The sequence below is a fragment of the Phyllostomus hastatus genome, unplaced genomic scaffold, assembly GCF_019186645.2.
Source record: "Phyllostomus hastatus isolate PE091 unplaced genomic scaffold, TTU_PhHast_1.1 phas_scaffold_501, whole genome shotgun sequence".
In the NCBI taxonomy this organism is placed as follows: domain Eukaryota; kingdom Metazoa; phylum Chordata; class Mammalia; order Chiroptera; family Phyllostomidae; genus Phyllostomus; species Phyllostomus hastatus.
In genome coordinates, this window is record NW_025334033.1 from 65,977,193 (window position 1) to 65,999,449 (window position 22,257).

At 60.3% G+C, this 22,257-nt stretch overlaps 1 protein-coding gene and 1 long non-coding RNA gene across 2 annotated transcripts in view; one reads left to right on the forward strand and one right to left on the reverse strand.

Moving 5' to 3' along the window:
- Positions 1 to 14,064, reverse strand: part of SYNE3 (spectrin repeat containing nuclear envelope family member 3) — a 74,012-nt gene extending 59,948 nt beyond the window's left edge. The window contains exon 1 of the mRNA XM_045822897.1: positions 13,978 to 14,064. The gene's annotated coding sequence lies outside the window, so the exon portion shown is untranslated. The remainder of the gene's footprint in view (positions 1 to 13,977) is intronic.
- On the forward strand, positions 13,138 to 17,569 carry LOC123808316. The gene is made up of 3 exons (XR_006783779.1): positions 13,138 to 13,453; positions 15,616 to 16,037; positions 16,134 to 17,569. It is a non-coding gene; the product is annotated as an uncharacterized LOC123808316 (long non-coding RNA).
- The last annotated feature ends 4,688 nt before the right edge of the window (positions 17,570 to 22,257 follow it).

Here is a 22,257-nt window from a genome sequence, read left to right on the forward strand (position 1 = left end):
CAGGAAGCCCTTCAGGATTTTTCTGGGGCTGGCCCCTGGGAACTAACACACCAGGTGTCGGGCATTGTGTTAGGCGTTTACACCCATCAACTAACTGAGGTCTGTAGCCACCATTAAGTAGGAAGGATTATCTTCTTTTTATAGAGTTAAAAATATCAAAATTCTGAGAGGTTAAATAAACTGCCCGAGGTCACACTGCAAGTAGTCCTGCTCGGTCCCCCAACAGTCCCTTCGCTGATCCCCATTTTGCCGGAGAGCAAGGTGCTGTCCCTGAGCTGTTTGTCTAAAAGAGTCCGTCCTCTGTATCACTCACCCCTGCTTCATATCCCTATATCTGGAAGCCTTGTAGCACCCCCGAGACCTTCCCTCCAGAGACTTTCACTTCCCTCGAGTCCAAGGTCACTTGTTCACAGGCTGTGCCGATTAGAATGAGCACATGCCCGGTGCTGCCAGGGCTTGGAGACGCCAGGTTGGCGATGCGGCAGCCCGCACCAAGCAGTGGGGGGGAGCTGTCCCCTGAGGCTCTGGGGACCGGCCCCAGCACTTCGGCCCTGCGACCCAGGCTGCGTCCTCCCTCCCAGAGGGGCTGTGACGGGGGCCGAGCTGCCCATCCATCCCTGTGGACAGCACTCCACTGTTGTGTGTGGCGCCTGGAAGCTGACCAAGCACGGCCACCCTCAGGCTCCTCCCTTGCCTTCCCCCTGCCATCCCCCACCAGAGCCAGTAGGGAGCTCCATCTCCCTCCCAGTGGGGGACCCAGGCTCCCCGGTCTCGGCCATGGCTCCTTAGCACAGCCCATGTCCCTTACTGTGGCTGCCCCACAGTGGTCACCCGCTGGGTGGGGGCAGAGGTGTGATGGTCAGCATGGAGCCTGTTCTCTGTGCTCCCGGCCTGGGGGGACGCCCCACACCAGGCTCAAAGCGCGCTGGGCTTTCTGAAGCGTGTGTGCTCCTCCTCGCACACAATGCCGGCTTTGATGCGCCTCCTTGAAGGGACACGCTGCGCTGGGGAAGGCAGGGCCCCACCCCTGAGAACACCACACTCCAGCAGGGCGCACGCCCCCGGGAAAGGCACGTTCTTCCGGCGCCCACAGGAGGGGAGCCCGAGCCGTCTCCCCTCTGGGGGGGGGGGCAGCCCCCACCCTTGGCCGGCCAGCCACAGAGCCCCTGCCTGCCCCTTTGTGTCCCTCTCAGAGCACAGGAGACCTTCTTGCTTCTCTTTTACTTTCTTGTTGCATTTAGATGATTCTAGATCCTTCTAGAATGCGAGTTCCCTGACAGCAATCAGTGACTTTGCCAGTCATGTTCGCTGTTCCCATCCCGCTGTCCAGCGCATAGTAGGTCCTTGGCGAGGAGCTGGTCAGTGAGTGAATGAGTGAGTCTCTGCTCCGTGTGCTCATTCACTCCTTCAAGGACCTTTGGGAGGACTCCAGGTGCCAAGCGCAGCGGCGAGAACCCTGAGCTGGTGACCCCCCTTCAGGAAGTGTAGGGGGAGAGGGAGAGACGAACAGAGAAGCCCGGTGAGGGAGTCCAGTGCGGCTCAGCTCAGAGGGACACCGCAGGGGCGAGAGCCCCCTGCTTGTGTTGACGGACAGTCAAGGGAAGAGTCACACTGGAGGCGGCCACGGCAGGGAAGGGCATGCGAGAGAAGGATCAGCATGTGCAAAGTGGCGCAGCAGCCCTGAGCATCCGAGTCACGGGCTCCAGCGCGGCGATGAGGGTGGAGCCCCGCACCCTCGCCCAGTCCTCCGACAGCTCGTACGAGGTGCTCTTCTGTGCCCCGGGGCGGCAGGGGCTGCCGAGGGCAGCTGGTCTCTGCCTCGGGTGCCCAGAGACTCCCGGGGCAGCACAGCGGGTGGCTCTTTGGGCCCGGGGGCTCCGGGAGGGAGGAGGTGGAGCAGCCGGGTCTGAGGGAGCACCGAGGCTCCGTGGACGGCTGACCCCCACTCCACCGTCCACCCAGGACCCCGGCTGCCCAGTGCCACAGTCAGAGTGGTGTGACTGGCTGATCTCAGGTGACCGACTCGTCCTGGTCTGCCCAGGACTTCCCTGGTTTCCTCCCTCCTGTTTCTTCCTCTCTTCGCCTCTAGACCATTAGCGTTTGAGGAAGGAATGAACTAACTAACTCTAGGCTCGCGTCTAACCAGCAGACACAGGCTGAGACCGTGTTCAGAACTGCGCCTCTAAGAGCTGAAATGGCAGTACCCGTGACTCGCTCGAACCCGCAAGGCCCACCCTCCGCACAGAGCGGGCTCCTGCAACAAGGGGCCGCAAGCCCCCCCAGGAAAACTCATGAGGCAAATTCCAGTGTCCACGGGAAGGCTTTATGGGCCCGTGGCCACGCCCATCATTTACACAGTGTCCGTGGCTGCTTGCTGGACACAGTGAAGATTGGAAAAACCGCAGCACGGCTTGTACGACCCATAAAGCCCAGAATGTTTACTCTCTGTCCCTTTACAGGAAAACTTGCTGACCTCTGTTCTGGAAGTTCCAGGGACCAAAGGCCGTGATCAGCTCAAGGGACATACTCACCCCCACCCCAGCTATCAGCAATCCAGAAGATTCCATACTATCCGCTCAGCAAATACCATATTTTGCCATGTATAATGCTCACTTCCCCCCAAATGTTTGAAGGAAAACTAAGGATGCACATTATACGTGGTAGTACTAATTCCATATCTATATCAATGTTTTTAATTCTTTTATTTATGCTTATGTGGTAAAAGTACAACTCTAGGAAGCAATAACGGTATCTGTGTGCAAAATAATACCCTGAATTATGACCATCAGTTTCATTTCCAAATATAAATAAAAAATTGAACTAAAAAATCAAAATGAAAGATTTTTCCCCCCTGAACATTTCGGTCAAAAATTCGGGTGCACATTATACACAGCAAAATACGGTAGCACATAGCCCCCAAAGAGGGGGGCGGGGGCGGGGGACGGGCTGCACAGGCAGGTTTCCAGCGCTGGCAGCTGCGTCTGCTTCAGGATCGCCCCCCGGAGTTCCCCTTACAGACACGTAGGTAGGAGGTGGCGATGGCCGCTGAGCCGAGGTCCTCCCTGAACTGACAGGACTTTCTCCAGAGCCCCCTACCCGTGGGAGGGTGTCCGACAGATCCTGCCCTGAGCCCCCCCGTCCCCGCCGTGGTGTGAATCCCGGCTGGAAGGACACGTCCAGTTAAAAGACACCGGGAGCCTCCCGCAGCGGCTCCGAGAGCTGGCACGTGGGCCCACTGGCACGTGGGCCAGCTCTCGGGTGACGGCGGGCCGGTGCCGGCAGACACGAGCTGAAAAAGGCAGCTGGGGCCAGGCAGGGTCTGCTCGCCTCAAATTCTGTTTCCGCTTCCCTTCTGGGGAGTGTAAGATCCGCGGGCGGAGGACGCGGCCCTTCTGGGTCTGGCGTGTCACCGCTCTGCGCCAGCTCCGGGCCAGCTCTGCAGGGGCGCTGCCTTGGGCGGCAGGCTTCTGTCTCCCCTGCCCCCCACCCCCCGTGGTTTGCCCACGTGCCGGTGGGGGCCCTGGGGATGCTGAGATCCTGGCACCTTTGCACTCCCTGGCTCTGTGAGGCAATGTTTCCCGAAACACGGCCCTGAGCGCTGGACAGGGAGCCTCCTCTGGTCTGATCGGGGGTTGGAGGCAGCCGAGCGCATTGCAACAGAGAGAGCCAGCTGGACTGTCCGCGGGCAGCGGTGGGGGTGGCGGTCACTGAGTAAAGCGAAACTGGGAAATCCCGGTTAGGCAGTCCCCTGGAATCTGCCAGCCCTGGCTCTCCCCGGGGTCCCAGGGCTGGTACAAGAAGGCCTGGGTTTTTTGTCCGTTATGTGAGGCAGCCCAGGGTGAACACCCTTGGGCCCATCAGGACGCCAGGCCCAGAGGGGCCCGGAGGTGTCGCCGGGTTCCAGGTGCTCACACACCTGGCCCTTCGTGCGCAGACACCTGCACTGTCACTTTTTCTCCTTAGCTTTATTTTTTTTTTAATTGGACCACTTAAACTTACATTTATTTTAAAAGAAAGCTTTTTATCTTTGCCTTACGTAGAGAAGCAGGGCAAAGCTCAACTGCCGCGTCTAGAACATCCCAAGGAATAAACACAACGCCGTTTATTTGGAACCCCTGGTGCTGGTGCTCGCCGAACAGGCCTGTGCGGAGTCAGAGGTGGGAGCGGTGGGGAACAGCCGGAAAGAGATCCGTGCCGCACGGGACGCTGTCTGGACAGGGTCCGGCTCCTCAGCCAGCCCCGTGCAGCAGTCCCTGGGGGCTCTGAACGTTGCCACTGGCCTCTGGGGAAGCCCCGGTGATTAGGAGAACATCACGTGATCAGAAGGATTAGGAGGAAAAGACAAAAGGACGTTGGAGGAGAAGCTGCGAAGGGAGTGAGTGTCCCTCTCGCCCTCGAGCTTGTGCCACCACATTCATCCTGCCGGTTACTAGTACCCTGGGTTGGAACTCAGAGGTGCGACCCCCTGAAATTATGGCCTGCACCGCGTGGAGAAGGACCCGCCCCTCAGCTCGGGGAGCAAGACCAATGGGCCCGGGGCAGTGGCAGGGACTCCCACTGTCCTCTGTAGAAGACGAAGTCAGCATCAGCCATTAGGGATGACTGGGGTCCTGGGAGAGAAATGAGTGACCAAGGGGTGTGGCCCACACCTTGCACCCCCAGCAGGAGTCCCCCAAGGGGACAGGCCTGGCTGGGGTGACTCCAGCTCCACACACCTGGACTGCCAGAGTGTCAGCCTCTGCCAAGCACACCTGAGCCAAGGCTGGCGCACTCACAGCGGTGCCGGATCCAACCCCTGGGGGACCACAGGGGGCAGAGGCAGGCGGAAGTGCCGAGAGCTCCGAGGGACCCTCATTGTCACCAAAGTCACCTCCGCAGCCAGGGCATCTCGGGGAAGCGGAAAGCGCTCAGAGAAGCTGGGGGTGGAGGACCTGGAGCTCCTGGGAGCAAACACCCACTTGGAGCTGAGCACTAACTCCTCGCCGGTCTGCGACCACATCTGCTCCTCAGAGTGACCCTGCAGGGCAGGTGTGGCCAGCCCCACCGAACAGGTGAGGCAGCCAGGACCCTGCAGGGTATGTGACTTGCGAACGGCTCAGAGCAGGGGGCAGAACCAGGGTCCCCGCCCACACCTGTATGATCCCACCACCCAAGGCTGCCGGCCCCACACCAGGAGCAGTGAGGAACTCGGCCCAACTAGACGGTCTCAGCTTCCTCTGCACAGGAAGACAGGTGGCCCTGTGCTCTGTGCGCTGGCCTAAAAATAGCAGCGGCCCCTCGGTGCCAGGAGGGCTTGCGGTGCGCATGCCCACAGCTGGGCGTGGAGCGCAGCACAGGCTCCCCCCACCCCTCACCTTACAGAGAAGAGGATCGAGGCCCAGAGAAACTGTGGCTCATTGGGCTGGGCATCACCCTACAAACCAAAGGGTCACGGGTTTGATTCCCAATCAGGGTACATGCCTGGGTTGCGGGTCAGGCCCCCAGGAAGGGGCATGTGAGTGGCACCCGAAAAAGTGATTTTTTTCCTGGCACATCAATATTTCTTTCCCTTCTCTTTCTTCCTCCCTCCCCATCTCTCTAAAAATAAATAAATAAAAGCTCTAAAAAACAAACAAACAAAAAGCTGTGCCCTCTGACAAAACTAAAGAGACTTTCCTGGGGCCCCTCCAGGCCCCCCGAACTTCCCTCTTTCCCAGTCAGCAGCACCCAGGATGGGACAGTCAGTTTAAAGCACCCTCCGGCCCCGCCCGACTCCTCCACCCACCAGGCAGGGCCCCGCCCCTGGGTGCTCCTTCCTGTCCACCTCAGTCACTGTCAGCGCCGTGAAGGAATGTGGTCACCGGAGACCAGTGGCTTCTGGGGCGGAGGAGCCCAGGTCCCAACACGAGCATGTGCCCCTCTGGCTCCCAGACCAAAGTCGGCACCACTAGGAGCTGTGTGACCCACCCCAGTGCTTCCTGCACATGAGGAGGGAGGAACCTCCGGGCCACCCCCTCGCTGCCTCTAAGGGGCACACTGACAAGAAGGGACCCTGCCCCAGGGACACCTAGGACACCACCCCCACCCCCGGGGTTTCAGATGGTTTCACCCAGAAGGAAATGGGGGCAAGAGACACCACAAGATGGAATTTCCTAAAAATCTGTTTTCTACAGTTATTTCTGAGCAAAGTTGGGTTTGAAATCATCAGACAGATAAACAGGCAAGTGAAGCCAACCAGGTGCGGTCGCTGCCTGGTCCCGAAGGAAGGAATTTGACCTGGCAACCCCGCCTGGCTCCCGCCCAACCTGCCGCGGCCGGCTCGTGGTCACCGCAGCCTCCCAGCCAGTGAGCCAGTGAGTCGGCCACAGGCAGGCAGAGCTCCGCGGGCCCAAGTGAGAGGCAGAGGGTGTGACAGAATGGGGTGTTCCAGGGTGGGCCGGCTCTGCAAAAGCAGTGGCATTCCTGGACCCATGTGACACTGGCCACACAGAAAGGATCTCCTTTGAGGAACGGCCTCTGGGGGTTGCAAGGCAAGAAGCCTGGTGAGGAGGCGAAGTTCTAGCGTGACTCACCACGCCCCACCCTGCGCACACCGGCACGGCATGGAAAGGTCAGTGCGGGCTGGCATTCCCTGCGTGAGCTCGGGGTTCCCGGGACCGGAGCTCACTTCCCAGCCCCGCTGCTGAGCAGCTGAGGGCGGGCTATTCGAGCTCTCTGCCCAGTGGCAGCCCGGTGGGAGTGCACCTCTCTGCGCACGGGGGAGAATCGAGGCAGAAAGCGCAGGGAGCTCTAGAGCGATGCTGGCGTTCGTAAATGCCGGGCGGACGCCAGCGCCGGGACAACCCGGGCAAGGGGTCGCCGCTGGCACCCCGTCCGCCCTCTCTGTTCATACGGTCATTCACGTGTTCCTTCGTTCCTTCTGTTGTTCCGTAAGGATGCACTGAGTCGCCTCCACGGCCAGGCCATGGGGACCGACTTTTTTTCCTGCCCCCTTGGAGCTTATGTCCTAGTAGAGGAGATGGATGATAAACTCAGCTGCAGATAAACAAGACAACTTCGGAGAGTGATGAGAGCCAGACAGACAGCAGGACAGGAGGCGGGGGCAGGGGCAGGGCGGGATGGGGCTGCCGTGGGCGCAGGAAGGCCCCCGGAGGCCGTGCCTGGCAGCTAGGATCCCCGTGAAGAGAAGGAGGAGCTTTGGGCAGGCCTGGCAGGGGTTGGGGGTGGGGGACTCTTTCAGCAGAGGGGAGAGCACGGAGGAAGACCCGGCCCCAGTGGGAAAAGCAGGCCGAGGCACTCAGCAAAGAGAGCACATGTCAGACGTGAGTCCCTGAGAGGCCAAGAGGCGCATCCCCAGCTCCAGAGCCAGCCCTGGAGAGGCCCCGAAAATGGACCATTCTCCAGGAGGCCACCGCTGGAGGCGATGAGGGACACCCCCCCTCTCCCGAGCCTCCGGACCCCACCTCTCTCCTCTGCGTCCTGGGAGTCGCTAGGATCGGCTCTGTCCACGCCCTTCAGGGGTGGAGTGAGCACCAGCAATCCCACAGATCCTATTTTAGAGCCTCAAGCCTTTTCACTAAACAATAGCCATGATGATGACGACAGTGACCACCTCCCTCTGGCTGGGACGCGAGAAGGCCTCATCCTGTATCTCCGCCCTCAAGGTCACGGTCTCATGGGGAGTCAGACAGGAACACTGACTACTAAATGCCCTGCGTGCAATGCAGCAGCGGCGGCTGAGGGAGGCTTCTAGAAGGAGGAGCCGTGGAGCCAGGGGTTGGTACGACCAGCAGCCAGGACAATGGTGGAGGTACCAGCTGGTGCTCGGGGGCGGAGGTGGCAAACAAAGATCAGAAGGGGTTTGGAGCCTGGGGATGGGGAAGCCGGGAGGCGACCCGGGTGGCGGGGAGATGAAGTACCGTGGAGGCAGGCAGGGGGCCTGGGACTTGATCCTCCAGAATGAGGGGGAGTCAGACAGGGAGCGAGTCACCTGTGTTAAGCAAGTGGCCTGGCTCCTGCTGGGACGCTGGGCAGACGGCACCTATTTCCAGGCTGTGGTTCCCGGACTAGAGAAGACCCAGACTTCAAGGCACCTTGGAGATTGAGTTTCAACCTCCCAGTTTAAAGGGCAGGAAACAGGGACAGGCCCAGGTGAAGGTCAAAAGGCGGCTGTCACACGGTGAGCTCCTCCCATCGCCACGGAGAGGCCACGCTCTTTGAAACAACCAGGAAAGAGGCTGCCCTGGTGAGTCAGCCGGCTGTATTATTTCAGCAAATGCCACTGGGGAGCGGCCCTTTTCAGATCTCGAACAAAACGCTTGGTTTAATTAGCGCCTAACCAGCAACGGAGGTGGGTCCCCTCATCCCATCCAGGCCCTGGGGCCGCCCAAGTGGGTCTGGCCCTGAAGATCAGCGCCCCCACCCCGTGTCCACCGCGTCCGTCCCTACACCCTGAATGCTGAGGACACGGACTTTTCAGGGAGGTGGCTCTAAGGGAAAAGATACTGGCCCGGGGACCAGAAGGCGCAGTCTCCAATCGCGGATGGGCCCAGAGGCACCTGAGAGACGGAGGCTGGTACCCTCTGCTTGTGCAGACTCAGTCACCCCCCCAACCCCTCCCCACCCCCCCCCCCCCCCGCAGGCCCAGCACTGGGCTCAGGCTGGACGGACCCACAGTCCCCGGCTGGTTCCGGCGTTCCTCCTGTCCCCCACAGCTGTCACTTCCAAGCGCTTCTAGAACCCTGCACACACACACACGCACAGCTGCCCCAGGCACGGGCAGGGTGGCTCTGTCTCCTAGTCTCTGAGAGCTCCCTGCTTGCGGAAAGTCCTTGAGCCCACTGGGCCCTCGTGTAAGAGGTACCACCCCTGTGGGAGGTGTCACTGTGCCCCATCAGACAGATGGGAGCCGGGTCACAGCGCTGCGACTGGCCCCCGGACACAGAGCAGGGCTGGGACCTGGCCCCGGGCTCCGCTGCCCTGGTGAGCACGCACGCAGGGGACAAAGGCTGTCACTGTGCCCGCCTCGCATCGGCAAAGCCACCCACTGAGGCACAGTCCTGGGACCACAGCCCTCTGAGCCCTGTGACAGGCTCCTGTGCGGAGGGCGGGCCGGAAGGACACTTCCGATTTGGGCAAAGAGAAGGTGGCCGAGAGAACGCAGTCGAACCCAGAAAGCACCAGAGACCAGAAAGGGATGGACTGCCCCCGTCCTTGGCGCACCACTGCCCATGTGACAGAGCCAGCTCGGTCAGGACGGGAGCATCGCACCTGGAGCCGTGGGCCTGAAGGGTCTGCTGCAGTGTGACAGCTGGGAGGACGCCACCCTAGTACCCTCAACATCAGCACGTCCCCGGGCCCGCCAGGCTGAGTTGCAGCTCCTGGTGAGTGAAGCAGGTATTCCCAGCAGAGCTCACGTAAAACGGTTTCTCACCTGTCAGTCCCCGCCCAGGTCCTACTGCAGACTTGCCTGCTGTGTGATTCGGGGCACGGCGTTGAACCTCTCTGAACCTGTTCCCCCAGCTGAAAAACGGGCATAACCACCCCCACGGAACTGAGTCACCCTGGTGACTTTTAAATGTACCGCACCTGCCCAGCAAAGAGCTGGGGGAGGGCCAGTGCCTGTCCCCAGGGGCCCTGTGTAGGAAAGGAGGTTCCGGGCCCCACCTATGGAGTTCCTTTCACCGCATTCCTGCTCACGGACATTCTGGAGGTGTGCCGTCATCACAGGCAGTAGCCCCCTCTCCTGACCTTTTAAAGGTAAAAGGATCACGTCGATTTAATCTCAGGTATCTCACCTGTGTCCCTGCCCGGCCTGAGGAGGAAGCCACGGCCCTCCCGGGTCACAGGAGGGACACGGTGGGTCCTGATGAGACTCACCAGGTGTGGCAGCCCAGAAGGGACTGTCTTCCCTACTTGGGGGCCTCCTGCTGTCCTTGGCCCGGCCACCTCCCTCTGCATAAAACCCTCGGAGTGGGCCAGGAGGCCCGAGGTTCCTCCCAGCTCGCACATGCCAGAATGGTCGGATCCAGAGGCATAAATCATTAGGCTAGGACTTAGAAAACATCCTGTGGCGAATCCGAGCTCTCGGGTGTCAACACCTTCGTGTTGTTCGACGCCGGGAGAGGGAGGTCACGGTACTTCTCCCGAATGAATGATCTGTCAGACAGCAGGATTTGTTTCTTCGAGTTTTTAAATCCGGCCAGATTAATGTCTGAATCCGTGGGGAGAACCTGATTTTCTGAGAGAGCTTTGTGACCACACTCCACATCACCTCCTAATTGTATCTGTAAGATGTGGTATACATGTGTCATGGAATACATACAATGTTTATATATATTACATATAGTGAAATATACATAATGTTTATAAACTTTGCATGTGATGGCATATGTACAATTTTTCTAAACATTCTATATAGTGGAGTATAAGTAATGCTTATAAACATCGTATATAATGGAATACATAATGTTTATGAACATTGTGTGTAATGTGTATACATATATTTCCTACTTGTAAATGATGAAGCATGAGGATATTTTAGAACAAGACCCACGAGCCCACCACGCAAAGAGACACAGCACGGTGGAGCCCCCTGACCTGGACCAGGCTTCCCGTTGATGCCCACCCCTCCCGCCCACCAGAGACAGCACCCCAATCTTGCATGGCCATTCACTTGCCCTTCGTTAAAACCTGCTTGAGTCTGAGAAGTAGGATCTACAGGTAGAGGCGTGCACACACACAGGTGTACTAATACATAATTGCAAGGTGAATTCCTCAGCAACCACCCCCCACGACGCCGCCAGCCCAGGCTCCTCCCCGCCCCCGCCACGGTGACTCGGACTTCTAAGGGGCCTCTTCCTCGTTTGGCCATCATTTCCCTCCGCACACACGTCTCACTACATGACACGCTACTGAGGGACCGAGCCTCATCGTTCCCTTAGCAGCTCCCTGCCGTGTCTGTCCGAGCATTCGGAGACGCTGGGACTGCCTTCCCTTCCCTTCCCTTCCCCGGTCCGCAGCCTGGGCATCCAGGCGAGAGGCGCGGGCCGCTCCGTGTTGTCACAGTTGTTACAACCCCACGGGGAGGATTAGGAACAGCAACAACCACGATGACGACACCTGTCCATGGCCTGTCCCTGCCACGCTGGGCGTCCTGCTGAGCACTGTCCCCAGTTGTCTCATTTGTCCTCTCAGCAGCCCACAGGGGGTGTTGGGGCCTCTTATCTCCGCTTTAGAGGTGACAAGATCAAGGCTTCAGCTGCCAGGACTGCCACTACCTGCTCCCGAGCTGCTCGCCCCGGGCAGCACCATCCCCAGGTCCGAACGCAAAGATCCTCAGGGTCTGTGTCGGGAGGTGGGGCAGGGGGGTCAGCAGACACTCCCCTGACGCCCAACTGCTCCGCCCAGGGATCCCCTTTTGGTGACTCCTGGCTACTTTCAGATGTTTACGGCGGGGCCGGGGGGAATGGGGAATGTTTGGAATCCATGGTTTCCAGGAAATGTCAATGCGGTGACGACGACCCAGATCCTGCCTGGTCAATACTGCCCCCCCCCCCCATGACTGGCGTGTGACGCTGTCCGTGAATCCTCTGGGGCAGCCCTGTGGTGTGACGACGGGCCCCAGAGCGCCAGCCCCGCCCCCACCACACCTGCCTCTGCACCGCACTCCGCATCTGTCAGTGGGCCCGCGATGGCAGCCCTGCCCGCTGGCGTCAGAATCATGGAGGCGAGAGACAGGAGACGCGGCGAAGGAGCCCACAGCCACCAGGAGCCCTCCTCAGGGCCCTCGGACGTCTCTGCCAGGGTCAAGGGTCCGCTTCCTGGGCCGGAAGGGCTCTGCGGGCCGTGACGCGGGGCCACTCCCCAGCAGACAGGTGTGCAAACGTCAAAGGGAAAGGAACTCCGGTGTCCCTGCCAGGCTGCGTCGCCCCGGACGGTGACAATGGCTTGCAGGAGCTGCCTGACACGGCACACAAGCTGTCGGCGGACTGTGCTGTCCAGGCACCCGGCACCCCGCGGCACAGAGGCCACGGCTGCCCCCTCTCGTGGGGAAGGACGTCGAAGCTCTGAAAGGCAGAGCGATGTCCCCGGGGTCGTGCGGCTAGGAAAGGGCTGCGGCAGGACTGGACGCGGGTACTCTGCCTTAGCCACCCCCATCCAACAGCTGGTCAGTGGGGGGCCCTGTGCCCTCTGGACGCCCAGGGACTCCCAGGGGCTCTGGGGGCTGTGCTGGCCTGCCCACTGTCGCCTCCCCAGAGGGGACGTGGCCCTGCAGCTGAGCCAGGCCCTCCCAGAAGCCCCCGTCCCGGGATTCCAGCCTAACAAGGTGGAGGGACTGCCCAGGCACAGCAAGTCCACAGCTTTGGGACCACATGCAAAGTGCCTGGGCTTGGGAGTCGTTCCCATGGAGACAGAAGGTACTCTCACTCACCCTGGAGGTGCCAGCTGGGCCTGGGGCCAACCAGCCTGCACCCTGAGGCAGAAACCTGAACTCAGCCTCACCACTCCCCTCCCCTTGGGGTCACCAGGAAATCCTCGGGACTTCCCCTGAGGACCCCTAGCAAGGCAGGAGTTCCTGAAGTCAGCCTCCCCGGCCCACTCCCTGCCCCAGCTGCCCTCCGAGGGGCCCCTCGGGTGGAGGAGAATGCTCTGTCCGGGGCCGCCGCGGGCTTGGCACAGCTGTGGCTGCCGGCCTGCCCCGGGCGGCCCTGCCTGAGGAATGTGCAGAACCCCACGTGTCAGAGAGCCCCGCTGGCCGGGGCACGGCTACAGGAAAACGGAGCAAAACAGCCTGCTGGCACGGGCGCCCCTCGGCCTTCCAGCTCCCGAGCCCTGGGGCCTGTTGGCCGGCCCAGCTGTGCGGGAGGCAGGGCCCGGCCCTCCAGGGCCGGGCCCTGAGCATGGCACTCCCTCTCTCTGGGCCTGTTTCCTGTCCCCCCAGTGGCTGCGGGAGGGTGTCCCGCCAAGTTCAGGAGGACGGGGATTGGTGTGGCATGCTCCCCTTCCTGGGAGGACAGGTACTTTCCGCCACTGCCTCATTCCGGGGGACGGGGCATGACTCCTGGCCACGTGGGTGCCCCCTCCCACTGGCAGCCCTAATTAGTGCCTGAGGAAGTCAGCCCTTCCGAGGTGAAGGAGACCGGGAACCTGGGAGAGAGTCCCTAGGCAGCCCCGGGCTGGAGCTTCAGGGCAAAGAAGTAAAAGAATAACGTTCCTTGTCGCCCCAGCCCGGATGGAGTCCCCGGCCTTAGAGTTTTGGAGCAGAGACCAGCTGGGCTGCGGGCAGCACCCACTGCTCCTGGGCTGAGCACTGGGCCGCATCCAGCAGATCCACCAGGGTTTGAAGTCAGGACGGGAAGGCCCTGCGTGGAGGCAGCATCCCCGTGGGGGCTCCTTCGGGCCGCGCGGTGTGGGGGGAGATCTTTGCCTCACCACCTCCTCCTTCAGAGCTGCGGCTCGGGGCCCGGAGAAGGTGAGCGGCTCCCCCAAAGCTGCGCAGCCAGGAGGGGTCTGAGGGGAACGGCGCCCGCGGGGTCTGACGCTCCCTCCCGACGCGGGGCGCTGGGCTAGCTCGCGGTGGCCAGGAGCGGGGATTTCTGCCCGCGTTTACGGCCCGCGGGAGCCCGCGGTGACAGGTCCGACTGCCCCGGCGGCGGAGGCAGAGCTAAGATCGGAGGCGGCGCCTGGCCCGCCGCGGCCGCGGACGCGCTGCCCCGGGTTTGGGGCTTTTCCTCGGGGGCTGAACCTCCAGGGCCGGGGAGCGGAAGCACTCTGGGACTCCGCGGGCGGCAGGGAACGGCCGGGTTTAAACTAAAAATACCCGCCCGCCGGCAGCTGTCATGCCAGGGCCTCCGCCCCCGCGCCGGGCACGCTTCCTCTGGTCCCCTCGACTTTCGGGGACCCTGATCCCCGGGAGACGCGTCAGGGCTGGGCCAGGGGCTGAGGCCCCGACCCCACCGGCCCCCCCGCCCGGTCCCCCGGCCGCGCCCCACTTACCCGGCCCAGGGCGTGCAGGAGCGGGCGCCTCGGGCACTTCGCGCAGAGCTGCGGGCAGTTCGCGCGGAGCCGCCCTCCGCCCCCAGCGTCCTGGGCGGCTCCGGCGCGGGGCGGGGCGGGGCGGGGCTGGGGCGGGGCCCCCCCACTCCGGCCCCCGCCCCGCCCCGCCCCGCCCAGTGGGCCAGAGGACGGGACACGGGACACGGGAGCACCGGGCACCTCACGGGGCCCAGCGAAGACGCGCCGGACTCCGGGCGCTCGGCGGAGGCGTGGGGGCGCGGGCCCAGCCCAGAGGGCGCTCTGTATCCGAGCCCCCGGGCGGAGGGAGCGCGGGTGGGCTGCTCCCCATCCTACTCCCCGTCCCGCGCGCAGGGCTGCCGTCTCCAGTCCCGCAGCCGCCCGCAGCCCCCCGACGCCCCCCGCGTGCCTCCGCCCGGGTCTCATCCTCGGGTCGGCGCGAAGCTCTCCCGGGGACATTTGAATCCGGGGAGGGAGTTCCTGTGCGAGTGCAGACTTGGGGAGAAGGCTGGGGGACTGGCGGGGTCGCCCTCTCGGAGCCCGGCTGGGGGCAAAGGCAGGGGGCACCCTTCCCGGAGGCGCGAATCCAAGGAGGAAGTGACACCCCTCGGTCAGCCTGACAGTGAGGGAGCGCCATCCGGCCCCCCCCCCCGACCCCACAGTCCCCGGGGCCACCACACGCGGGATCTCTGGGCCCCAGGCTCGGGTGGCAGCCCCCCGGACGCGGAGGAACGGAGGCGACTGGGAATGAGCCACGAAGAATGTGAGCCCCACGCCTAACCCGAACCTCCCACAAACCTAAAGCCCATAAAGTGCCTCCCTCCCTCCCCCGCACCCCCTCCCTCACCGGTCAGCTAGCTCGGTGGGAGACTCGGACTACACCCACCCCCTCCCCTCGCCGCAGAGGGACTCTAACCCTCATCTGCCCCTGGGCCCTGGCGCTCCCAGCGCTTTCGAGCCCTTTGAACGGTCCTCTGCCCCAGCCCTGGTCTCTGTCCCGGTAATGACACGTTTGCACGATTGGTTCCGCCGCCTAAGGAGGAGCCCAGCTTTGTAGAACTAAGCACCAGGCGGACTTGTCTTCACAACTCAGGTGTGGCTGCCCGTGTTTGGAAGACGGGGAGTAGGAGGCTGGGCTCTCGGAGTGAAGTCACTGGCCCATGTCTAATGCTTCCCAGAGGGTGTTTTCCTCTGTCACTTCTTCCTGAGGCTGGCGGGCCCTCTACGGAGGTGTGTGGAGTAGATCAGAGTAGAAATCAGTGTCCTGAAGGAAAGAGCCACGTGTAAGACAGGCGGGGTGTGTGTGTGTGTGTGTGTGTGTGTGTGTGTCCTTTCCACACCGGAGGAAGGTAGGAAGAGCCTGGAGTTATCACGGGGTAGACCTGGCTTGTGTTAACATGCCAGGGTCAGCCAGACCTCCGACTTGATTACCCATTAATTAAGTTATAGTTATTCCGAGGCTCATAGGCAATACACACAAAAGGCCTTTCCCCGCCTTGCCCTGGGCCAGTTCTAGATCTGTGCGGTTGGGAGGACAGAGCGCAGGCTCTGCTGTCAGACTGCTGGAGTGTGCAACTCTGAGATCATTATTCACTCTCGGTTTCCTCTCCTGTTGAACAGGTGTGATAATGGGAACCTGTCTTCAGTGGTTTCGTGAGCTGTTCTGGGTACAGCGTGATGCCTACAGTGTCTGGCACACAGCCAGCTATTCAGACTTTCACCCGACATTTCCTGGGCACCTACTACGTGCTAGCCCCCGGGAATATGGAGAGGAATGCGGCACGGACTGTCGTCCCCAGAAGGCCATAGTGCAGTGAGTCTGTGTCCGAGGGACTGGAACCCGCACAGGGCGGTGTTGGTGCTGGGAGCTGAACGGTCCCTCTCGCTGTTCCCGTGGCCGTGAGCACTGGTTTCAGGCCTCAGAGACCCAAAGTCCAGGCCCAGCCCTGATGCTTAACTGCGTGGACCTTAGCAAGCCATGTGACCTCTTAGAACCTTGGTTTTCTCATCTGTTCAAGAGGGATAGCAATGAGAGTTCACAGGTGAGAATACACAGGATGAAATTATTTTATAAGCTACAGGAGAGTGTGCAGATATTTCTAGCTTTATTGCTCTTATCATTATCTTTGGTTTTACAGGGCTGGATGCTTTTCAGAACATTTGTTTTTCTTAAGCTTGACCTGAAAATTGGACTTGCTCTTTGTCAATGACATGGCCACCTTCTGTCACTGCAAAATAGTTCGTATGGAAGGAAAAAGTAGAGGGAGCAACTGGGGAGAGTGGGGTTGGGGCCGGGGAGGGAGAGGGGGCGTGGTTCGCAGCCGGGAGGACCATAAAGACTTTCAGTTCGGCAGCAGCATTCCTTGCTGCCAGAAAAAGGAGTGGAAAGGAAAACACATCTGGGAGAAAATCCTGGCAGAGGAGGTGGGGAGCCCCTCTGTCATCTGTGGAATCGAGCACAGGAAACCCCACCCCAGGGCCTCCCTTTCAGAAGTGGCCCAGAGAGGGAACCACAAGAAGGTCCTAAAATTATGCCATTCGGAAATTCTGACTCATCTGGCAGTGGGAGCTATTTGTGCAACGTGCAAAAGGTCTCCCAAAAAGCAGAATTTTTACTCTGCTTCCCCCACATCTCTTCCCCGCAGCCAGCATCTCCACCGCGCACAGAGAGGCAGGGGCCAATTTAATAAGCTAGGGAAACCATTCTGGTCTGTTTCGCATTTGTAGCTGGTTAGCTAGCTTCAACAGTGTTCGGTAGGAATCTGATTATTTTGCAGACCTGATTCTAGCTGTTTGTGCGCTCGGTCTCCACAGAAAGGTCAGAACGAAAGCTGGGCTACCTCCACTGCCATCCAACCTCCTGCTGCTTGAAGGCAAGAGGGCATCAGGGGGGACCCTGCCCAGAGTCCCAGGGCGGTCATCGGTGTTCTGGAAAACTGTGTTCCCATGTCTCTGTCCTAGACCGGCTTCCCCCTTAGTGATGAAATAAATTAGCGCCGTTGGCTAACCGGAAATGAAAACCTCACCCTGGGGTGGCCATTGCTGGGGCGCCCCGTCAGAGAAGCCCAGATCTGAGCTGGGGATCTGGCTGTTGCCTTGGTCTGCTCTTGACTTTCCTCCCTCCCTCCCTCCCTCTTTTTCTTTCATTCTTTCTTGCCAGCTCTCCAAGTGTCAGTCTGTCCCTTCCCACTCAGGTCCTACAATGGGCTTCAAGGATGAGCCCACGCACCTGCCTGGTTTGTGCACTCCCCTGGACCGGTGGCCCTCCGCGCCAGCAGCTGCCGCCCACCCAGTGACCGAGCAGGGGCACCCCTGCTGGATGGCAATGCGTCATCTCAAGAACTAAGCCTGGGAACCAGAGTAACTCAGGATTTCCCTCTAGACACACTGATAGTGCTGCAGTGTATCAGAAGCACAGGACTAGGTCCTGGGTGTTGGGTTCTGGCTCTTGTCAGCACTGTTCATTATCTGCGAGCCTCTGAGTTCCAAGTGAGCCAATCAGAAAGGATCGCCCCTGCCCCGGCTGGGTCTGGCGTGGCTCAGTGCGCTGGGCATCGGCCCCCAAAGTGAAAGGTTGCCGTTTGATTCCTGGTCAGGGCACGGGCCTGGGTTTCGGGTTCGACCCCTGCTGATGTCTCTCTCCTGTTCTCTGTCCCATCCCCTCTTTCTAAAAATAAATAATTAAATTTTTAAAGAGAGACGAAAAGATCATCTTGAAGTTACTGTACTTTCCCCAGTTGAAAAAACAGTGTGAATCTTAATGTGTTAGACCAGCGATTTTCAACCTTTTTTTGTCTCACGGCACACATAATAAACTAATTACTAAAATTCTGTGGCACACCAAAAATATATTTTTTGCCAATCTGACAAAACATAGGTCCAATTTGTATTCATTCACACTGAATGGCTGTTGTGTTGGCGGTTGTCACTTTTTTATTTGACAATCTCAGGGAAAAGGGGTCAGTGTCCCTGAATAAAGAAGTCAGGTGTGGCGTGCTTTAAAAGTCCCTGCAGCACACGGGTTGAAAATCGCTGTAGTAGACAACACCGTCATTTAATATGACTTCACACTGCCATTATTTCACTCCAAGGAATAAGTACAACAAACTCGAAAATGTTCAGGTACAATTGACACGCTTTGTTTCAAGAAGTAAAGCCCTCTACAAGGGGTTTGCCATCTTTCCCCATGAGCGGGGAATCCCGTCCACTCTTCCAGCTTCTGCTGAGAACACCTGAAGCGGTTTTGTTTAAAATGAACACTTGAGATCACTGTCGATTCTGCAGTGGTAATAAGGGACGCAGAGAGGCCCCCTGTACCTTTTACCCAGTTTCCTCCAGTGGCAACTGTTGCATGACCACGGGAACAAGGTCACAAAGAGGATATAGACGGACGCTGACACCAGCAGGATGCAGAGCACGGCCACCACCACGGGCCTCCCGGGCTGCCCTCCTCCTGCCCTCGCCCCCTCCTTCCGCCCTGGCAACCATGAACCTGTCCTCATTCCCACACTCTCGCTATTTCAAGGTGCTTTAGTCGTTGGAATCATAAAGTATGTTAACTTCGGGTGACACGCTAACCCCAGCATAATTCACTGGAGATGCCTCCAGGTGGTTCTGCGTGTCAGGGGCTCACGCCTTGTGCTGCTAAGGTATGTCCACGGTGCGGCTGGACCACTGCCTACCCACTCACATGTTGAAGGCCCCCTGGGCTGTTTCCGGGGGGGGGCTGGAAGGTGCGGTAAACACTCGGTTCGGGTTTCCGTGTCCGGGCGAGTGTTCACACTCCACGTGGCAACTGCCAGTCAGAGCACTCCTAGGCGATGCCACGCCGCCAGCTTTTGCCCACTTACTTGTGGTGGTGAACATACCCCGGTCATTGCCCCGGATCGGGCCATGAGTTTTTTTAAAGTCCGAGGAAAGCCAGCTGCAGATGCTGGACTGCACGGCACAAAAGTGACGCTTACAGAGGAGCCCGAAACGGGAGGGAGGGGCGGAGGCTGGAGCGTTCGGGGAGAGGTATTCTGGATAAGGTGAGACGTGAGCTACACTTGGAAGCATGATGGAGAATAACGATGCTTCGTTACATTAAAGGGTTACTCATGCCAGGTACTGCCGTCAGCCTTTGCTTGTGTGTAACCCTCATCAGCACCTCCAGGTTAGTTATAATTACTATCTTGTTTTAACAAGTGAGGGGACAGAGAGGGTAAATAAAGGCTTACGTGTTGTCACGCGGCTATCACGTGACTGAGCCCACGCACAACCCCAGGCACCGCTGGCCTCAGCCCACACTCTCAGTCACTGTGCATGCGTCCTGCCTGGCTGGCAGCGAGAGTGGAGGACCATTCCCTGGTCAGGGGGGAACCGCAGTCTGTTCCTTCGGTTCCGGCTTCACACAGAGCTACGCTGAACCCAAAGCGTTAAGCTCCCACTTCGTTAATATGATGAGATCTTAATGGTCAAGGTTATGATGGGGAAAAAAAAAAGTTCTTTGCAAAGAGCAGCACCAGCTTTAGTGGCAAGTGGGACCTCTGTGGTGAGAGAGCAGCAGCCGAGAAGGCGGGGGTGGGGGGCGGTGTGCGCAGCAGGGCTGAGCCCCCACCCCCCGCCCATCCCGGGCGTGCCCAGGACCTGCGCCCGCGGCAGGGGGAGTGTCAGGGCTGCACAGACAGAACGACAGGGCCGGCTGAGCCTCTGCAGATAAGGAATGCGGTTTTGTGTTCTCTGAATTGCCGCGTACTGTACCGGGGAAGTCGCCTCCGCGCTCAGCGACTTCCTTGGTTACCGAACAACACGTGAGCCCCGAGAGGGCTCCTCAGCCAGCGCCCGGACTGCTGCCTGCCCTTCCAGCTTCATCCTTTGGGTCTAAACAGTAGCGTGTTAGGAGCCCGGCTTGTTTACTTTTGTTTTGAAACCGGAATGCAGCCTTGATAACGGCTGGGCGGCCAACCCTGCTGTGGGTCGGCGGAACCGGACGCTCAGTGGATGGGAATCTCCTCGTGGTCTCCCTCCCCCCGGGGACACGTGTTCCCCAGCTGGCCGCACTGGGTGGGCCCTGTCCCCTGCGCAGAGGGAAACCCTGTCTTGTTGGGCTCCCTGGAGACATGTTTTTGGAATCTGCAGGAGTGTTCTTGCCTGCTCTGGGCACGGACTTGGCTGCCCTGCACATGTGATAATATTAGCAACGCTGTGTGATAGGCAGCACGCCCAGGAAGCGGGGGGAGGCTCCGCCGAGCCCCGCCTGGCAGACTGGCAGGCAGAGGCCCGGCCTCGGCACCTGAGTTGGGGCAGCGGAACCCGTGCTGGGCATCTGGGCCAACCCCGCCATCACCATGCGAGCAAGGGGGCTCTACTCTTTGGGGAAGCCCACACCTGGGGCACAGCTGACCCCCTTGTGGGAGCGGCAGAAGCTCCTGTCAAATGTGTCCCTGCGTCTGTGCGCGGACTGCTGCTCTGGGTGACAGCTCTGTATGACTGACGATGCGCCCAGTGCAGAGAAGGCCGGTTCACCGCAGAAGCCTCCGTCCACAAAACCCTCAACTCCTGCTGCAGACCACGGGCCCCAGACACGCAGGCCGGACGCTCCCCAAAGTGCCTGCTGCAGGTCCCCCGAGAGCTGCGGCACCTGGGCAGAGTCTCACAGAGCGTGAATCCTAAGTGTCCTTTCTGATGCTGCAGGGCTGGTGGGCAGGGAAGAAATGGCAGGCGCCACAAAGGTACCTCCCGGCTCGTTAAAAAGCTGGGTTCAGCACACAAAAGCAGCCCCTGTAGCCAGGCAGCAGATAAGGTAGCACACTCATCCCGGTGACCTTGGGTGTCCAAAAGGTCCTTGCTGGCCCCGTGCCAGTGGGATCAGTTCACCGCTTCAGCAACCCGGGCTCTTTCGTCATCCAAACTGAAATGTTTATTTGTGTCTCCGGTGAATCTGGGCAAAAGGACTGGGCCCTGTGCACTCAGCGTACAAACTCTAAGATGGCCTGAAACAAACATGTGCACACACACGTGCGCGTGCACACGTCAGCCAGAAGACACCGTACAATTCACTAGGCCACTCCTTCCCGGCCAGAGACCCTGCCAGGGTCCAGGTCTGATTGCGTCAGCCCGCAGCCCTGGGTACGGGCCTTGCCTAATCCAGGAGATATGCTGGTCGTGTCCTTGCCTGGCCCTCCCCGCCCCCTCCCCCCCCACCCCCGCCCGGTGACTTCTGACGTCCGCTGGGGATCAGGGCCTCTCCTGGGAGCTCCTGCTCCTGCCCCCCATCCTGCCCCTCTCGGCCTTCCCTGCAGCACACACGCCCCAGGGTTCTTCCCTGTTTGCCTCCTTCTTGCTCTCCCTGCCCCAGCCTCTTCCATCGCCAGGTCCGGGCCTGGAGACGCGATGGTCCGAGTCCTCTCCTCCGGGCGCTCAGCTGTCATCTGATGACTTATGCCGTCTCACCTTCCTCGGAACTGAGTGTCCGAGAGCAATTCCCGACTCTCCCCTCCACGCTCCTTCCTGTCTGCCCTGCCTCCGCAGGTAGGGGCCAGCAGCCTCTAAGCCAGGCACCTGGAGACAAGCCCGAGTTCCTCCCTCCTCTCCCCGCCACCTCCCCACATCCAGCCAGTTGCCAAGTGCTGTCAGTCTGGCCTCTGAAGCCTGGACACCTGCGCCACGCCAGCCGGAGACCAGCAGCAGTTGGATCCTGGCCTCCCGACTGGCTCTGGCCTGCCTGTTGGTCGGTCTCACGGCCTCTGGGTCCCCTGCAACCGTCCCATGGGGCTCATCCCTCAAAAACTGATGCCTTACACCCTCCCGTGCCCCTCTCTCATCCCACAGACCAAGTCCCAAGGCCCTCCGCCCTGCCCACGGGTCTGCAGCGCAGGCCTCTGCCCTGGCTGTTCCCTCTTCTTCCGGGGCACTTCCCTTTCAGGTGGCGGCAGCTCCTGTCCCTTTCCTGACGTCCAGGTAAAGCTTCCCCTGCTCCCCGGGGTGCTGCCCTCAGTACTCAGAGCCCCGCTGCCACTCTCCTCCAGCCCTCGTGACGTTCTTGCATCTGTCCCTGCCCCTGTCACGACTGCGAGGCCCTTGGGAGGGGGTGTCCGGAGCGCCCACTCAGCACAGAGCGGGTGGATGCTCCACGGCGGCCGCCTCCCCCCTCCTGCGGCACAGGCATAAGTGTGTCCCACACGCTGGGATTTCTGAGATCCCGCCCTGCATGGTCACCCTGCTACCTGTTGTTCTCCATTCAAGAATTACTCACGGAGCACACACCAAGTACCAGGTGTA